A 17,371-nucleotide genomic window follows, 5' to 3' on the forward strand; every position below is an offset into this window, starting at 1 on the left:
TAATAAGGTTAAGATGGACATATAAAAGGCAGTATATTAACGGAATAATGATAGAGTTGAAATTAGTGTTACATTTAATGGGTTTTCGACGTACAGCCAGGTGACTTCTGCAACGTGGAAGAAAACATAGATTGGGTATATTTTTGTTGGTATATTCATTGCTGGCAGCATGTGCATTACAAGGTCAGCTTTGTTCTTGTGCCATGGCTTTGTATTGCTTGAATCCTTAAATCTTTCATTTCTCTTGATTTAAAGTTAGATAATTATCCCCTAGCAGTATTATCTTTGGCGATCTTTATACTGCATGTTTAAAAAGGAATGGGAAACTACTGTACTGTGCAATGTATCTTTAGCTTGATTTTTCTGCCATATGAGACTTTCATTATTGCTCACTTTGAATAAACACAATCATGATAATGAAGGTGAAGAGGATAATAATTTTAAAAAGGGTGAAGAGGGGAAGCAATTTATTAACTGCAGCAACTTAATAAAAGATAAACTGACAAATCGGATTTCTAATGAATTAAATCTCTCTCAACATATCAAGCCAGGAATGACATTTTTTAAAGATTGTATTTTGAATTATATAATCTTTTCGCTAAATTAGATTAGAGTCGTACGTAATGTGAAACAGGAAAACAAGATAAAAAAATCCCTTACACAAAGTTTATTTCAATTGTCTACATATAGTCTATTATAAAGAAAAGAAAAATTAATGCGTAGATATATTCGTTTAGTTCTAAATTTTTACAATAGGTCAAGTTAGTTATCAATAAACCCATAACTTTAATTTCTTGTTTTATCTATTGTTCACGCCTATAAAATACTCCTATACTAAATATTTCTAATGAGGCGCATTTGCACTGTTTCGTAGGGGTGCCCTTCGGAAACGTTTCCTACAAGCTGATTGGTTGGACAAAATAATTCTAACCAATCAGCTAGTAGGAAGCTTTTCCGAGTTAAAACGGCACCCCTGCGAGTCAGTGCAAATGCGCATCATTAAAAAAATTGAAAATAGTATCTATCTATCAATGACTAACAGGAACTCGTTACGCTAATGGCTTATGCAAATCTTTGAGGTCGACCAGCGTCTAGTAAAATCTTTTCAGACAGCTTTGAGGGAATTCCTTGGTGTGAAAAGGTCTTGCATCAGAGCAAAGGGAAACTTTGTAATACAGCAGAGACGGATAAAGCTAGACTCAGCATTTCCACTTCGAAGGGAATTCAAAGGAGGGAAAATCTAGTAATAGTTCACTATAAAGGAAGTGGGATTTTCTTTCAAGGGTATCCCAATAGAGAGAGAGAGAGAGAGAGAGAGAGAGAGAGAGAGAGAGAGAGAGAGAGAGAGAGAGAACACTGATTCTGGATATGTATGGAAGCTTTGCGCCAGGACTTCTGATAACTTCAGAACTAATCGTGCATTTACAGTAGGTCTTGTATAAACACCAAGTTAAATTTATCGCTAAAGCCCCAGTTTGAATGTTACCTACAGTAGCTTTTCTTTAAGACTCAAAAAAAAAAAAAAAGAAAAAAACAGTAATTGATTTTCTTCAAACTCCTCGAGTCAACTGAACCCTGGAGGCCTGGTATCATATTTTGTGGAGTTTCAGTTATTAACCGAAAAGAGCATTGTACTGCGTTTTAATGGTAGAATTTCGAATGGACGCACTCTTCTTTCAATCATACATCTTTCGAACAATATTTAAATTCCCGTGTTCACATGGAGACATCAAATGTGTTACGTACTAGGCCCGACTCAAAGGCAAAAGCAAGCTCCTATGATTAACTTCCTAGATTTAATTGAGTAATAGCTTAACTTTAATAAACCTATGATAAAAGGGGTAATTTAGTCTCTCTTACGAAGCAACTAGTTTTTTTTTTTTCAAATAATTCGAAAACATTGTTTTGCTTAAAACTCTTATTAGAAACTAAATTCTTTGTAAATGATCATGAGAGAAAATGAAAGCTTATTACGGACTTATTAATTTCTGAAATTTATACAACAAAAAGCATTCATTAATAATAGTTTTGTGTCGCCAATACATTCTAGTGCGCTCTTGCCTTCATGAAACAGCATTTGATAGTACTGACAATGTCCAGGCCAAGCGCGCCAGAACACACTCTTCAGAAGCCACTACCAGCGGCACCTCCTGCTTTTTCTGTGGAAAGTCTGGCACAGAGACCCTACATGAAGTAACAACCTTCCAGGTGGACACACGCGTACGGAAGTGTGCAGCGCAAGTTGGGGACAATGAACTCATAGCCAGGCTCAGCATGGGTGATATGGTGGCTCTGGAGGCCAAGTACCATTCCAAGTGTTTGTTGGCTCTTTACTATCGTGCAAAGACCACTGTAGAAGCCGAGCAGAAAACTGACCATGAAGGTGTAATGTCAAGAATCGTACTGGCTGAACTGGTCCTGTATATCGAGGAAACCCACCTAGAAGAGGGCACCACCCCAGTCTTCAGACTCGCAGAACTTGTAAAGCTATACACAACAAGAATGGAACAGCTCGGGGTTGTTTTGTGCCAGAAAGTTAATAGCACAAGGCTGAAAGAGCGCCTGTTAGCCCAGATACCAGGCCTGAGATCCCACAGCAAAGGCCGAGATGTTTTACTAGCGTTTGATGAAGACATTGGTGAAGCGCTAGGCAAAGCCTGCGAGCAAGACTGTGACACTGAGGCAGTTCACCTTGCGCGTGCTGCACAGATAGTTCGTCGATATATGTTTGAAGACACTTACCAATTCCGTGGATCATTCCCGGGCGGCTGTCAGGAGGACTCTGTGCCAAACGTACTAGTTGCAATGGTAAATATGGTGCTGGATGGCCCCACCATCAAGAATCAAAGCCATTCCTCTTCAACACAAGCAGCTCTTTCCATTGCGCAGCTTCTCAAGTTCAACAGTGTCAAGCAAAGTCGGAAGCAGGGAGCAACCAAGACACAGGAGCCTCCAGCTGTCAGACACAGTACGTCTCAAGAAACTCCTCTTCCAACCTATGTTGGGCTGATGCTGTATGCTGAAACACGCAAGAGAGGACTTGTGGACAAGCTCTTCTCTCTGGGCCTAAGCATCTCATATGACAGAGTCCTACGTCTTTCTGCCCAGATGGGAAACAGCGTGTGTCAGCTGTACCGCATAGAGGAAGTGGTCTGCCCGCCTACCCTGCGTAGCAATGTGTTCACAACTGCGGCTGTGGACAACATTGACCACAACCCAAGTGCCACCACAGCCAAGAATTCATTCCATGGAACAGGAATCTCGCTTTTTCAACACCCAACGTGTGCAGATGAGGGAGTGGATCGTAGCATTGCTCTCACTGGGCGTGATACTGGATCAAAGACGGTTGAGCCTCTACCAGAATATTACACGGATGTACGTCCTGTTGCTTCTTCTGTCAAAGGGCAAATGATCCCAGCTACTTCTGTGACCTCTCTTAGACGCCACAACTGTGAGCAGCACATAGAAGATGAGTATATGTGGCTGGAGAACACGAGAAGTGTTCTCAAAGATGATGTTGAGGCCTGTGAAAACACATCATGGGCTGCATACCATGCAAGGCACCAAGATCCAAAGCAACCAGTCATCACACCAACGTCCCTGCTTCCCTTGTTCCAGGAGAGTGCTCACACTGTGGCAATGATCAGACACTCTATTGATGTAGTCAGGAGTGCAGTTAAACATCTCAACCCAGGCCAAACTCCAGTTCTGACTTGCGACCAGCCACTATTCACTCTAGCAAAACAGATCCAGTGGAAGTGGCCAAACACATATGGAGAAGACCAACTGGTGGTGATGTTTGGGGGGTTGCATATTGAGATGACGGCACTGAAGACCCTGGGTGACTGGTTGCAGGGAAGTGGGTGGACCCAAGCACTGGTACAAGCAGAGATCACAACTGAAGGAATAGCAGACTCATTTCTTCGAGCAGCTCACGTCACACGCACCAGAAGAGCACACCAAGTCACAGCGGCTGCGTTGTATAATCTCCAACGGCGTGCCTATGACAAGTACAGCACCACCAATACAGAAGATGATGAGCACCCTGAAAGCTTCGAAGACTGGTGCAGTCAGAGAGAACAGAGTTATCCGCAGTTTCAGTACTGGTCAACAGTCTTGGCACTGGAGCTGTCCACTCTGATCTATGTGCGATCTCTGAGAGAAGCCAATTTTAGCATGTACGTGGATGCTCTGACAGAACTGGCTCCGTGGTTCTTCGCACTAGACCACACGAACTATGCCCGATGGATACCAGTGCATCTACGGGACATGGCAGAACTGGCAAACAAACATCCAGACGTCTTCACAGAGTTTAGCAAGGGACACTTCACAGTCCAGAAGACCAAGAGGATCTTTTCAGCAATCCCTCTTGACCAAGGACATGAGCAGAACAACGCGTATGTCAAGGGTGATGGAGGAGCCATCGGCCTCACAGACAATCCAACTGCACTGAGGCGCTGGATGGTTGCCGGACCGGAGGTTGCTAGAGTGATTGTGGAATTTGACGACTTCAATCTGCATCCACACGATCAAGAGGAGACACGTCACCACGAAGAGACACCAAGTGTGCAGAACACTTTTGCCAGAGATGTGCGCTCACTCGTGGCCGTCATTGAAGAGCTGGGCAACCCTTTCGAGGAGGACAGTCAGGACTTGCTGGTGCTCGACACAAAGGAGATCGCAGACCCTGCAGTCATAGAAACAGTCCGTAACGCCAAGCAGATTGGCCAAGACCAGTTTGAAGCATTCTCAAAGGAATGCATCGTGGACAGAACCAAGTCCATTGAGGTGGCAATCCACCGGAACAAGCTACCACTGTTTGCGACCAAGAGAGGACCCAATATACCCAAAGGAAAAGAACAGGTCAAATCTCTGAAGAATGATGTTGCGCTCTTCGCACGATTATATATCGGCTGCCAGACCCGTGATGGGAATCTAGAAGAGTTCTTCAGGCATGAAAATCAGCAATGCCCTCCAGCTTTATCTGACGGAGGGAGACTGTACCTAGGGAGCAAGAGTGACTTGCTGGTGTGCCTTGAAGGCCATGCTGAGCCTCAGTTTGAAGCTCCTACTGTCACTGCTGTTGTCCTCGATGGAGCAGTAATCGTACAGATGTTGAAGCCGGGTACTGCCAACACGTTCGAGGAATATGCACAGCAAGTGTTCATCCCATACGTTGTACAACGTTTCCAACATGTATCACGTCTTGACCTTGTGTGGGACAGCTACAGAGCAGATTCCCTGAAGGCATCAACCAGAGAACAGCGTGGAAAGGGAGTACGTCGGCGTGTTGTCGACTCAGCAGTCATACCAGGAAATTGGCAAAGTTTCCTGCGAGTTGATAGCAACAAAGTGGAGCTCTTCAGCTACCTCTCCACCATGCTTGCAGAGTCCTTTCAAGAAGAAGGCAAGGAACTGGTCGTCACCGATGGGGAGCAGGTGATCTGTGTTCCACAGCAAGAGGATGTCAACTCACTCGCACCATGCAACCAAGAAGAGGCAGACACCCGCATGATGCTACATGTAGCACATGCTGCACAACATGGTCACCACCAGATACAGCTTCGAACAGTAGACAGTGACGTCGTGGTCCTAGCAGTGATGGTAGTCCAGAAACTACCAGCTGGAGACGAACTCTGGGTAGCCTTTGGGACAGGCAAGAACTACCGCTACATTGCAGCCCATGAAATAGCTTCCTCCCTTGGTCCAGAGAAGGCATGTGCTCTTCCAATGTTTCATGCCATCACAGGGTGTGATATTGTGTCAGCCTTCGTCGGACATGGGAAGAAATCTGCCTGGGCAACATGGAACACGCTGCCAGAACTCACTGATGCCCTGCTGAGTCTGGCAAATGCACCCACAAGCATCCAAGAGGATACAATGCATGTCATCGAGAGGTTTGTCATACTCCTGTATGACCGCACAAGCAAATGCAAGGACGTCAACAAGGCGAGAAAGCAGCTCTTTGCAAAGACGAACTCTGTTCAGAACATCCCGCCAACCTACGCTGCTCTGGAGCAGCATGTGAAGAGATCTGCCCTTCAGGGTGGTCATGTCTGGGGCCAGGCATTGGTACCAACGCCCGTGCTCCCTCCACCAACAGACTGGGGCTGGCATCGGAGTGATGATGGGCTCTACACACCACTCTGGACCACACTCCCTGAGGCATCCAAGGCCTGCTATGAGCTGGTGTCTTGCGGATGCAAGAAAGGCTGCAAAAACCGCTGCAAGTGCAAGAACGCTTCACTGCAATGCACTGGTCTATGTTTCTGTGAAGGCGAATGCCAGTAGATTGGGACAGAAAACTTGCTAACCAACATTATGATCTGTAGACATTCATAATTCTGGTGACCAGATTTGAAAAGTTCGGAATCATAATTAACATAGTGTGGCAAAATCTACGTTATTGTATTACATGTATGTACTGCAGGATTACACAAGTACTGTGCCTAGAGACTGGGCTTTTGGTCGACTATATAACTACAATCTGACCATACTGTAAACTTCCCGTACTCTGTGTATTATTTTGACTAGCAATTTTGCCAGCAATTTGAAATAAAAAAGCAACTTGAGCAATTAAAGTGTGTTCCTGAAATCAGGTACTGGTTATTAGAGGTATTATGTCATTGAGTATTGAAATCTTCATCAAATGTCCACTTTTTCCACAAAATGGCGGCCAGTTTGGGGGCCATTTTTGAGAAGATTCATCTAAATATCTGTTAAACATTTATTGATGTTAATTCTGATGTAAAAAAAGGGAATTTTGGCCCATCTAGCACCAAACTAACGACACATAATGAAGTCTATGTAATGACGCTAATGTTAAATGGCGGCCATTTTGAACAATGGCCGCCATATCTTCCTAAGGGCTAATCTTGAATGCCTCCATATCCAAAAATGTTTAGAATATATTAATCTACATGTGTGCCAATTTTGGTGCTTTTAGACCAATTTGAACAATTGGTCTGCTATGCCGCTGTACTATGATGGAAAGAAACTACATTACGTTTAGCTATAAAAAAGTAAAAGCTTTGTAAGAGTTAATTTCGCACGAACGGTCTCGTTACGTATTACTAACATTTAAGATAACTGTTACCGTTTAAAGAGAAATATAAATATCTCACTCATAAAAGAATGATAGTAAGATTATAACCCAAATGGAAGACAGCCATTTCTGTTCACTATTTTGAATAAACGGGGGTGTCGCAATTTTAAAACTTAAGCTAACTTGTATAAAGAATATTATTTTTTTGACTTTGTAGTAGGTTAATTCTCAGAAAGAAAATAATTAAAGTTATATCTACACAATATTTTAACACAGCATAAGAAAGGTGCTAATTAGTTTACTACTTACTCTTTAAATAATGAACTAACGTTAACAATTCTCGTTTAGTATAAATAGTTCATATTTGAGTGCACTGTTTTGTATAATTTAGATAAGGATAAGGCCGTATAAAGAAGAAATAACCCTTTAAAAGATGATTTATGATTTCAATTATCTTTTTCTTCAAGGAAATATCTACCATGCGTTTCTTAGCCTATGAGGGGTGCTGTGTTCTTTCATAGTTTATACTATACAGGTCAAATTGCAATCTTGAAAATTTATAATATAATTCTATTGTAAGTTCTAAGAAATGTTCATTTAATTGTAAAAAAGAATGACAGTTACAAGTCTGATGATATGGGGATACTTCTAGCATGAACATTTCCAAATCTTACACTGTTAAAAATTTGACGTAAAAAAAGGTAACAATCCTAGAATAAATGTTGCCAGGCATTTACAGTTTTATAAACGGATATATTGACGTTAAATAGTGATATTACGGTCACAATAACAGTAAAATACACTAACAAATTATGGTAGAATTACGGTCGTCTGTATTTTACTGAAATACGGCTGAGAATATTATATTTTACAGAGAATTTCAGATTAAAATTACGGAGAAATTAGCGGAGAAGGATTGAATAAATTAATTTGGACTTTAAGACCCGACACTGGGGTCGAGGTGGCCATTCGGTGCCTATGTACAACTGGGGAAACCCAGTAGGCTGGAGCAAAATTTAAGAGGTTGGACAGCAGGACAGAAGTAAGAAAGACAGAACGAAGGTATAGTTACTGTTTATAAAGAGTGGAGCTAGGAGTCGAAAGAAAGCTACAAAGAACTTTTGGTAATGCCTACAGTCGGTGCACTAATGGCTCCAACCCTTCCACCTTCTACTGGGCCTAGCTTAGAAAGCAAACAAAGATGAGTAAAAAAAGGTTCTTTAAAATTTTAGCTACGACGTGATGTGAAACAATACACCTCTAGAAATTCGAAGGTTCTCGTATATAAGAGAAGCCAAAGAAATATAAGTCACATCATATTCCCATCAATATTTGATTATAATTGTGTAAATATAAGGGATTAAAAAAGTCCTGTACAAAATCATCTACCTTGAAAGCGAGACAATGAATGTTTCTTGTCTTTGTTAAACTAGATTGCAAAGAACTTTAAAACCACATTATCACAGTGCTGTTAAAATAATAATAATAATAATAATAATAATAATTATTATTATCATTATTATTATTATTATTATTATTATTATTTGCTAAGCTATAACCCTAGTTGGAAAAGCAGGATGCTATAAGCCCCGGGGCCCCAACAAGGAAAATAGCCCAATGAAGAAAGGAAACAAGGAAAAATCAAATATTTTAATACAGTTATAACATTAAAATAAATATTTATACACAATTATCCACTATTTACACGGAGTTAACTCAAATATGAAAGCTTATCCGCCATCCAACTTATATGAATGTGCACACTTAATTTTCTTGTCATTCTTTAATGTTATCATTGCTAATTAAATAGGAACTTTTTTTCGAGTTTTATCAGCGTTTATTAATGAATGAGCAAAACGCGTCTCTCTCTCTCTCTCTCTCTCTCTCTCTCTCTCTCTCTCTCTCTCTCTCTCTCTCTCTCTCTCTCTCTCTCGGGTAATAAAATTCAGATAAAAAACAGGTAAATAGAGAGAGATAAAGTTAACATTTATGATAACACACAAGAGAAATGTGTTTCTAAAAATCGTAATAAAATCTTAACTAAAACAATATATGCAATTTTCAAAGTTCAGAAAGACTTTATGATGAGCCATTTTTTGAAATATTAAAAATAAGACCGGTGTTCCCCAAAGTTATGAATGTCTAAACTCTAATAATAAATGTTCTGCTTGGTCAAATTCTTAAAGGTGATACAATGAAAGACTTGGAGGAAAAAGTCAACTGCTTGAGGAAACCCTTAAAGGCGATGCGGTGTAAGGATTTTAAAAGAAGATTTCGGCTACTGAAAAGTTGATGGGGCTAAAACAGGAATAAATAGATTAAATAAATTTGTGCTGCTTTGGATACAGGTTGCTCTATTGAAGGTTAAAATGCCGCTCATGAATGGCAGAGGTAAAGGACAGTGACATGAAGGTTAAAAGGGTGCTCATGAATGGCAGAGGTAAAGGACAGTGACATGAAGGTTAAAAGGCTGCTCATGAATGGTAGAGGTAAAGGACAGTGACATGAAGGTTAAAAGGCTGCTCATGAATGGCAGAGGTAAAGGACAGTGACATGAAGGTTAAAAGGCTGCTTATGAATGGCAGAGGTAAAGGACAGTGACATGAAGGTTAAAAGGCTGCTCATGAATGGCAGAGGTAAAGGACAGTGACATGAAGGTTAAAAGGCTGCTCATGAATGGCAGAGGTAAAGGACAGTGACATGAAGGTTAAAAGGCTGCTCATGAATGGCAGAGGTAAAGGACAGTGGCATGAAGGTTAAAAGGCTGCTCATGAATGGTAGAGGCAAAGGACAGTGACATTAGCCTGTCAAGCAGGACAATGGCCTAGAGACTGACCATATAAACATATGATCAGCGACCAAGCCTCCTCTCCACCCAAGCAGGACCAAGGAGGGCCAGGCAATTGCTCGTGATGACTCAACAAATAGACCTAAAGGCTCCCCCAAAACCCCCCATCTTTAGCTCACAAGGAGTTTCGGGTTACAGCGACCAATGGAACTAACGAGTCTGAGCAGGATTCGAACCCCAGTCTGGCGTTCACTAGTCAGGGATGATACCACATTAGCCACCACAACTAAGAATAAAATGAGGAAAATCGCACAAAAAAAAAATTGGTGAACTTAAAGACGCCATGTCACGCAGTATTTCGTTTGATCAACTCTTGTTTTGAATGAAATATATAATATCCTGAAATTCCAAGAAAATAGAAGTGAACAGCGTGGTCGTCTGTCTACATTGATGATGGATAACTTAAGCTGTACAGAATTACTTCAGCATATGTACGGATTGCAGCTTTTTTGGGTGGTGATTTTTTTTTTTTTTTGGGGGGGGTAGATAAAATTTGATTGACGTTTTTTTCCCTCGTTATGGAGGAATACATAAGCGTTTTCAACTCCAAAAACTTGGGTTGAAGTCTTGAATGAGTTCACTATTGATAGGTCTGCAAAGTGACTGCATCAAATAAGTGTAGGCAGCAAGCTGAATTTAGATAACCTTTAGAGGTATTGACACAATCGTTCATGAAATATTTATCGTCATAGAAATCTGAACTACAGTATATTTCAAGAAGTTGAACCAGGTTGCTTAAGAATTTAGTATAGAGAATTTAACCTTGTGTTTCCGTGCCATATCACAAGAAATAATGTTTCATTTGTTCCGCCACTTAAAGGTAAATTCAGGATCATTCCCTCTATTAATCAATTACATAAATTATTTGCTAATTTAATTGATTAGGTTTTTGAGTTTCTGATTGTTCTTGATTACATACATTCAGCTTGATTTAGTGTATCATCATATTTATTCTCAAGTGTAATTACATATATAAAGTTTCTATTTTTTTTTTCATTTAGTTTCCTTCTCTCATTATCATCCCATGTTGTGCAAAATGGCTATATGCCAGGTCACTGCCTTTTTAATTTGTCTTTAAGGATAGCAATACCAACTTTAACCATTATCCTGGAACTCTCCGACAGTACAAACAGAAAAATTAGGTTGGCACTCTTATTCTTTAAGGGTTGGTGTGAATTATGTTAATGTCTACACCGCTAAGAAATGCTAGTGCGCTCTTGTATTTATAAAATAGCTCGCACTAATGTTAAGAATCCATGTTACTTTTACCTTAGAAAATAAAAAAGGCTTTGTGGGAGCTACTTTCGCTTGAACGGTCACCTTACATATTATTAACATTTAAGAAAACTGTTACTGTTTAAAGAGAAATATAGACATCTCGTTCATGAAAAATTTATACTATGATTATAGCCCACATGAAGAAACAAGTCTTATCTTAAAGACACAGCCAATTCTATTTCGATTAAATGTGATTGTCGCATATATTTAATGTTAAGGTAATTGATGGAAGAGGATCTGTTGCTATACGTGGCAATTTCACAGTTGAAACCGGAATGGAAATGGAAGGTATTCTTTGTTGAAGGATTCAGAATTTGATAGACATCCTAGAAGATAGTTAGTGATGTTAAAAAGATACGGTAGATGAAAACTAGGCCAAAATAATTACCGAAACGTAAATAGTATATTACTGCTGTTGGGGGTGAGGGTTGGTGTTGTTTGTAGATATGGGTGAATTGGAGGGTTACCAGGTAGATGCAAGGTTTCTTAGGGTTAATCTTAATGAAAAGGAGACCATTATAAATAAATATAAGGTGGAGAATAGGGAGGTGAAAGTGAGAAAGTTTATGATGAAATATTTGAAGAAAAAATTGAAAGCCGATATCAAATGAAGAATTTGCATTATCTAGATATAAACGAATTAAGGGCAAAAGTCACGGAAGAAGACGGATTTTATAGACTATGAAAATGTTACGAAGTTGCACAATGATATTGCAATATTGAGTGACTTGAGTTCCTTCAGGGGCTATTGAATCGCGGAGAGGTGAACTATGCAAGATTTGCATTACAAAAAATTCAGGGAAAGAGGGCGAACAAACAAAAACCTGAAATTTGACATATCAATTGGAAGATTTCTTATTACGTTGCATAAATGACCAACTGGAGTTCGTAAGAGACATCTCAATTAGTAAGAAAAACAAAAAGTCTGAAAAGTAACGAATGATGTGTAAAAAAAAAAAGGTTTGAATGAGAGTATGAGATGGCAAAATTTTTGATAAATGAAGAGCTATGGAAAGAATAAGGATTGGACTAACACTAAGACAGGAAAAGAACAACATGGATACGAGAGCAAACTATTGTAGAGGATATTCTAACAATTTATAGGAAAAAGAAATGAACATGGGCAGGGCATATAAAGAGAATGGCAGAAAATAGACGAACATTAAGAACAACAAAATGGGTTCCTCGATATTGTAAAAGAGGCAGAAGAAGGGAGAGAAGATGATGGATCGACGAATTATTGAAGTTTGCGGATGTGGACTGGGACAGATAGATCATAAACAAACGTAAGTGGAAGGACATTTCTGAGGCCTTTTTTTCTGCAGTGGACTAGTAAGGGCTTCCAATCTCTTAAGACCTGTTATCCTTTTTGTCCATTTATTATCATTCTCTTTTTATGTCCTTCCCACGTCCTTATTTATTTCTTACTTGTAAGAATCTCCTCTACTTTAGTTTGTTCTCGTATCAATGTTGGTCTTTTTCAGTCTCTTAGTGTTAATCTCATCATTATTCTTTCCATAGGTCTTTGAGTTGTAAAAATAGCTTATGTTCTAAGCCTTTAGTAAGGCACCAAGTTTCTTAGGCATAAGTTAATACTAATAGGATCATCTGATTGAATACTTTTCTTTTTAAAGAGTGGAATTTTTCTTTTCCTAGTCTCCTTTTGCTTACCAAAAGATCACATCCTATGCTTAGCCCCCTTTTAATTTTGGTCTCGTGTCATAGCGAAACACTTGCTACTTGTCCTAAGTACCTAATAATCATTAAAAATTTCTAGTTCGTCCATACCCATTATTTGTTGTCAAGGGCTATACATCGAAGATTATCTTAATTTCACTCATATTAATTTTCAAACCTACCTATATACATATTACATACTATGTATGTATATGTATATACATAATATAATTAAAGCATATATATATCACATGCATGTATAACATATATATACATACATATATATATATATGTTATATATACATACTATTCATATGCTATATATATATATATATATATATATATATATATATATATATATATATATATCGTATATATATTGTATGTACAGTATATGCACATATAAATGTATTTAAATGCATGTCTTTATATATGGGTTTATATACACACACATATATATATATATATATATATATAAATGTATTCAAATGCATGTCTTTATATATGCATATATATACACATACATATGGGTGTGTGTATATATATATATGTATATATATGTATATATATATATATATATATATATATATATATATATATATATATATATATATGTATATATATGCACTCATACTTATACATATACAATATATGTATTTATAATGGTCACATTTCATTTCTTTCGAAAATTTCTAACACATATCGGATAAGGTTTTTCTCTATATAGCCGGAGTCCATACAGTTTACCCATGTTTTATTGGTCATCCCAGTGAAATTAAGGATTTTTCATATATAAACAAAGGTATCTAGCTGTATATTTTATCGATTTACCAATGTATCTATACCTACATTTATATATTTCTATTATTGCATTTGATTTTACGTATATAAAGAATTGAAAAAACCTGATATAATAAAGTTGTCCTTCCGAAAATAGAACGTGATCTTTATGAAAGACCACATTCTAACAGGCGGTGGCTGACGTCATTTGAAAACAGTGACATAAGCTTGGTATTCGAGAATATAACCTTAAAATACAACTTTTAGTGACCGATGCGATAACGTCCCTGACTGATGAATGCCAGAATTGGGTTCGAGTCCCGCTCAAACTCGTTAGTTTCTTTGGTCGCTACAACCATGCCATACTTGTGAGCTAAGAAGGGGGGGGGGGAAGCCTATAGGTCTATTTGCTGAGTCATCAGCAGCCATTGCCTGGACCCCCTTGGTCCTAGCTTGGGTGGAGACGGGTCTTGGGCGCTGATCATTTACGTGTATATATATATATATATATATATATATATATATATATATATATATATATATATATATATATGTATATATATACATATATAACACACACACACACACACACACACACACACACATATATATATATATATATATATATATATATATATATATATATATATATATATATATATATATATATATATATATATATATATACATATATGCCCCCTGTGGCCGCGGGGGCATAAAACAATTAGAATAGCGCCAACGTTATCCCTGCGTGTCGTAAGAGGCGACTAAATGGGACGGGACGAGGGGGCTGGGAACCCCCTCTCCTGTAAAAGTATCCTGTGAGACAGCAACAAAGAGATGGAGCTGGGGGGAGAGTGACTGCTCCCCGCACTCTAGTTTTGGGGTGTTTGAATGTGCGTGGATGTAGTACGATAGAGAGTAAAAGATGTGAGATTGGAAGTATGTTTAGAAGTAGAAGGATGGATATATTGGCCTTGTGTGAGACAAAGATGAAAGGAAAGGGTGAAGTGATGTTTGGTGAAATGTCTGGTAGAGTGTCTGGGATTGAAAGGGGAAGAGCGAGAGAGGGTGTGGCTTTATTGCTGAGTGAATGGATGACAGGTAAAGTAGTGGAATGGAAGGAGATATCATCTAGGTTAATGTGGGTAAGGGTTAGGTTGGGTAGGGAATGTTGGGCGTTTGTCAGTGCGTATGGGCCAGGTAGTGAGAAAAGTGAAGAAGAGCGGAATGAGTTTTGGAATGAATCAACTAGGTGTGTAGAAGGACTGGGTAGAAGGAATTATGTAGTTGTTATGGGTGACTTAAATGCTAGAGTGGGTGCTGGAGAGGTAGAAGGTGTCATTGGGAAGTATGGCGTACCAGGTGAAAATGAGAGTGGTGTGAGACTGGTAGATATGTGTGTTGAACAAGAGATGGTAATAAGTGCTAGCTTTTTTAAGAAGAAAGATAAAAATAAGTATACATGGGTAAGAGTGGCAAATGGAAGAGTAGTAGAAAGGGCATTAATGGATTATGTGTTGATAACTAAAAGAATGTTTGGAAGATTGAAAGACGTGCACGTGTTTAGGGGTATGGCTAACGGTATGACTGATCATTTTTTGGTGGAAGGAAAATTGGTTGTAGCAAAAGAGTGGGGGAATAGAGTAGGTGGATGTAAAAGGGAGCTAGTGAGGGTTGAAGAGCTAATAAAACCTGGGGTAAAAAGTAAATATCAGGAAAGGTTGAAAATGGCATATGACGAGGTGAGAGTAAGAGAAACTGGTAATTTAGAGGAGGAGTGGAAGTTAGCAAAAGAAAATTTTGTTGGGATTGCAAGTGATGTATGTGGCAAGAAGGTTGTTGGAGGCAGCATGAGGAAGGGCAGTGAATGGTGGAATGAAGGAGTGAAGGTAAAAGTGGAAGAGAAAAAGAGGGCTTTTGAAGAATGGCTGCAGAGTAATAGTATAGAGAAGTATGAAAAATATAGAGAGAAAAAGGTGGAAGTAAAGCGCAAGGTACGTGAGGCAAAGAGGGCAGCTGACCTGAGGTGGGGTCAGGGACTGGGTCAGTCATATGAAGAGAATAAGAAGAAGTTTTGGAAAGAAGTGAAGAGAGTAAGAAAGGCCGGCACAAGAATTGAAGAGACAGTGAAAGATGGAAATGGAAGGTTGTTAAAAGGAGAGGAGGCAAGGAAAAGGTGGGCGGAATATTTTGAAAGTTGGCTGAATGTTGAGGATGATAGGGAGGCAGAGATAATTGCTGTTCCAGGTGTTGAGGTGCCAGTGATGGGAGATGAGAATGAGAGAGAGATTACAATAGAGGAAGTGAGGAGAGCACTAGATGAAACGAGAGTAGGAAAAGCATCTGGTATGGATGGTGTGAAAGCTGAGATGTTGAAGGAAGGGGGTGTGACTGTAATTGAATGGTTGGTGAGATTGTTTAATGTGTGTTTTGTGTTGTCAATGGTACCAGTAGATTGGGTCTGTGCATGTATTGTACCACTATATAAGGGTAAGGGAGATGTGCATGAGTGTTGTAATTCAAGAGGTATTAGTTTGTTGAGTGTAGTTGGAAAAGTGTATGGTAGAGTACTGATTAATAGGATTAAGGATAAAACAGAGAATGCAATCTGGGAAGTACAGGGTGGTTTTAGAAGAGGTAGGGGTTGTATGAATCAGATTTTTACAGTTAGGCAGATATGCGAGAAATATTTAGCAAAAGGTAAGGAGGTGTATGTTGCGTTTATGGATCTGGAGAAAGCATATGATAAGAGTTGATAGGGAAGCAATGTGGAATGTGTTAAGGTTATATGGAGTTGGTGGAAGGTTGTTGCAAGCAGTGAAAAGTTTCTACAAAGGTAGTAAAGCATGTGTTAGAATAGGAAATGAAGTGAGCGATTGGTTTCCGGTGAGAGTGGGGCTGAGACAGGGATGTGTGATGTCGCCGTGGTTGTTTAACTTGTATGTTGATGGAGTGGTGAGAGAGGTGAATGCTCGAGTGCTTGGACGAGGATTAAAACTGGTAGACGAGAATGATCATGAATGGGAGGTAAATCAGTTGCTGTTTGCGGATGATACTGTACTGGTAGCAGACACAGAAGAGAAGCTTGACCGACTAGTGACAGAATTTGGAAGGGTGTGTGAGAGAAGGAAGTTGAGAGTTAATGTGGGTAAGAGTAAGGTTATGAGATGTACGAGAAGGGAAGGTGGTGCAAGGTTGAATGTCATGTTGAATGGAGAGTTACTTGAGGAGGTGGATCAGTTTAAGTACTTGGGGTCTGTTGTTGCAGCAAATGGTGGAGTGGAAGCAGATGTACGTCAGAGAGTGAATGAAGGTTGCAAAGTGTTGGGGGCAGTTAAGGGAGTAGTAAAAAATAGAGGGTTGGGCATGAATGTAAAGAGAGTTTTATATGAGAAAGTGATTGTACCAACTGTGATGTATGGATCGGAGTTGTGGGGAATGAAAGTGATGGAGAGACAGAAATTGAATGTGTTTGAGATGAAGTGTCTGAGGAGTATGGCTGGTGTATCTCGAGTAGATAGGGTCAGGAACGAGGTGGTGAGGGTGAGAACGGGTGTAAGAAATGAGTTAGCGGCTAGAGTGGATATGAATGTGTTGAGGTGGTTTGGCCATGTTGAGAGAATGGAGAATGGCTGTCTGCTAAAGAAGGTGATGAATGCAAGAGTTGATGGGAGAAGTACAAGAGGAAGGCCAAGGTTTGGGTGGATGGATGGTGTGAAGAAAGCTCTGGGTGATAGGAG

Source organism: Palaemon carinicauda, chromosome 26 (assembly GCF_036898095.1).
Source record: "Palaemon carinicauda isolate YSFRI2023 chromosome 26, ASM3689809v2, whole genome shotgun sequence".
NCBI lineage: Eukaryota > Metazoa > Arthropoda > Malacostraca > Decapoda > Palaemonidae > Palaemon > Palaemon carinicauda.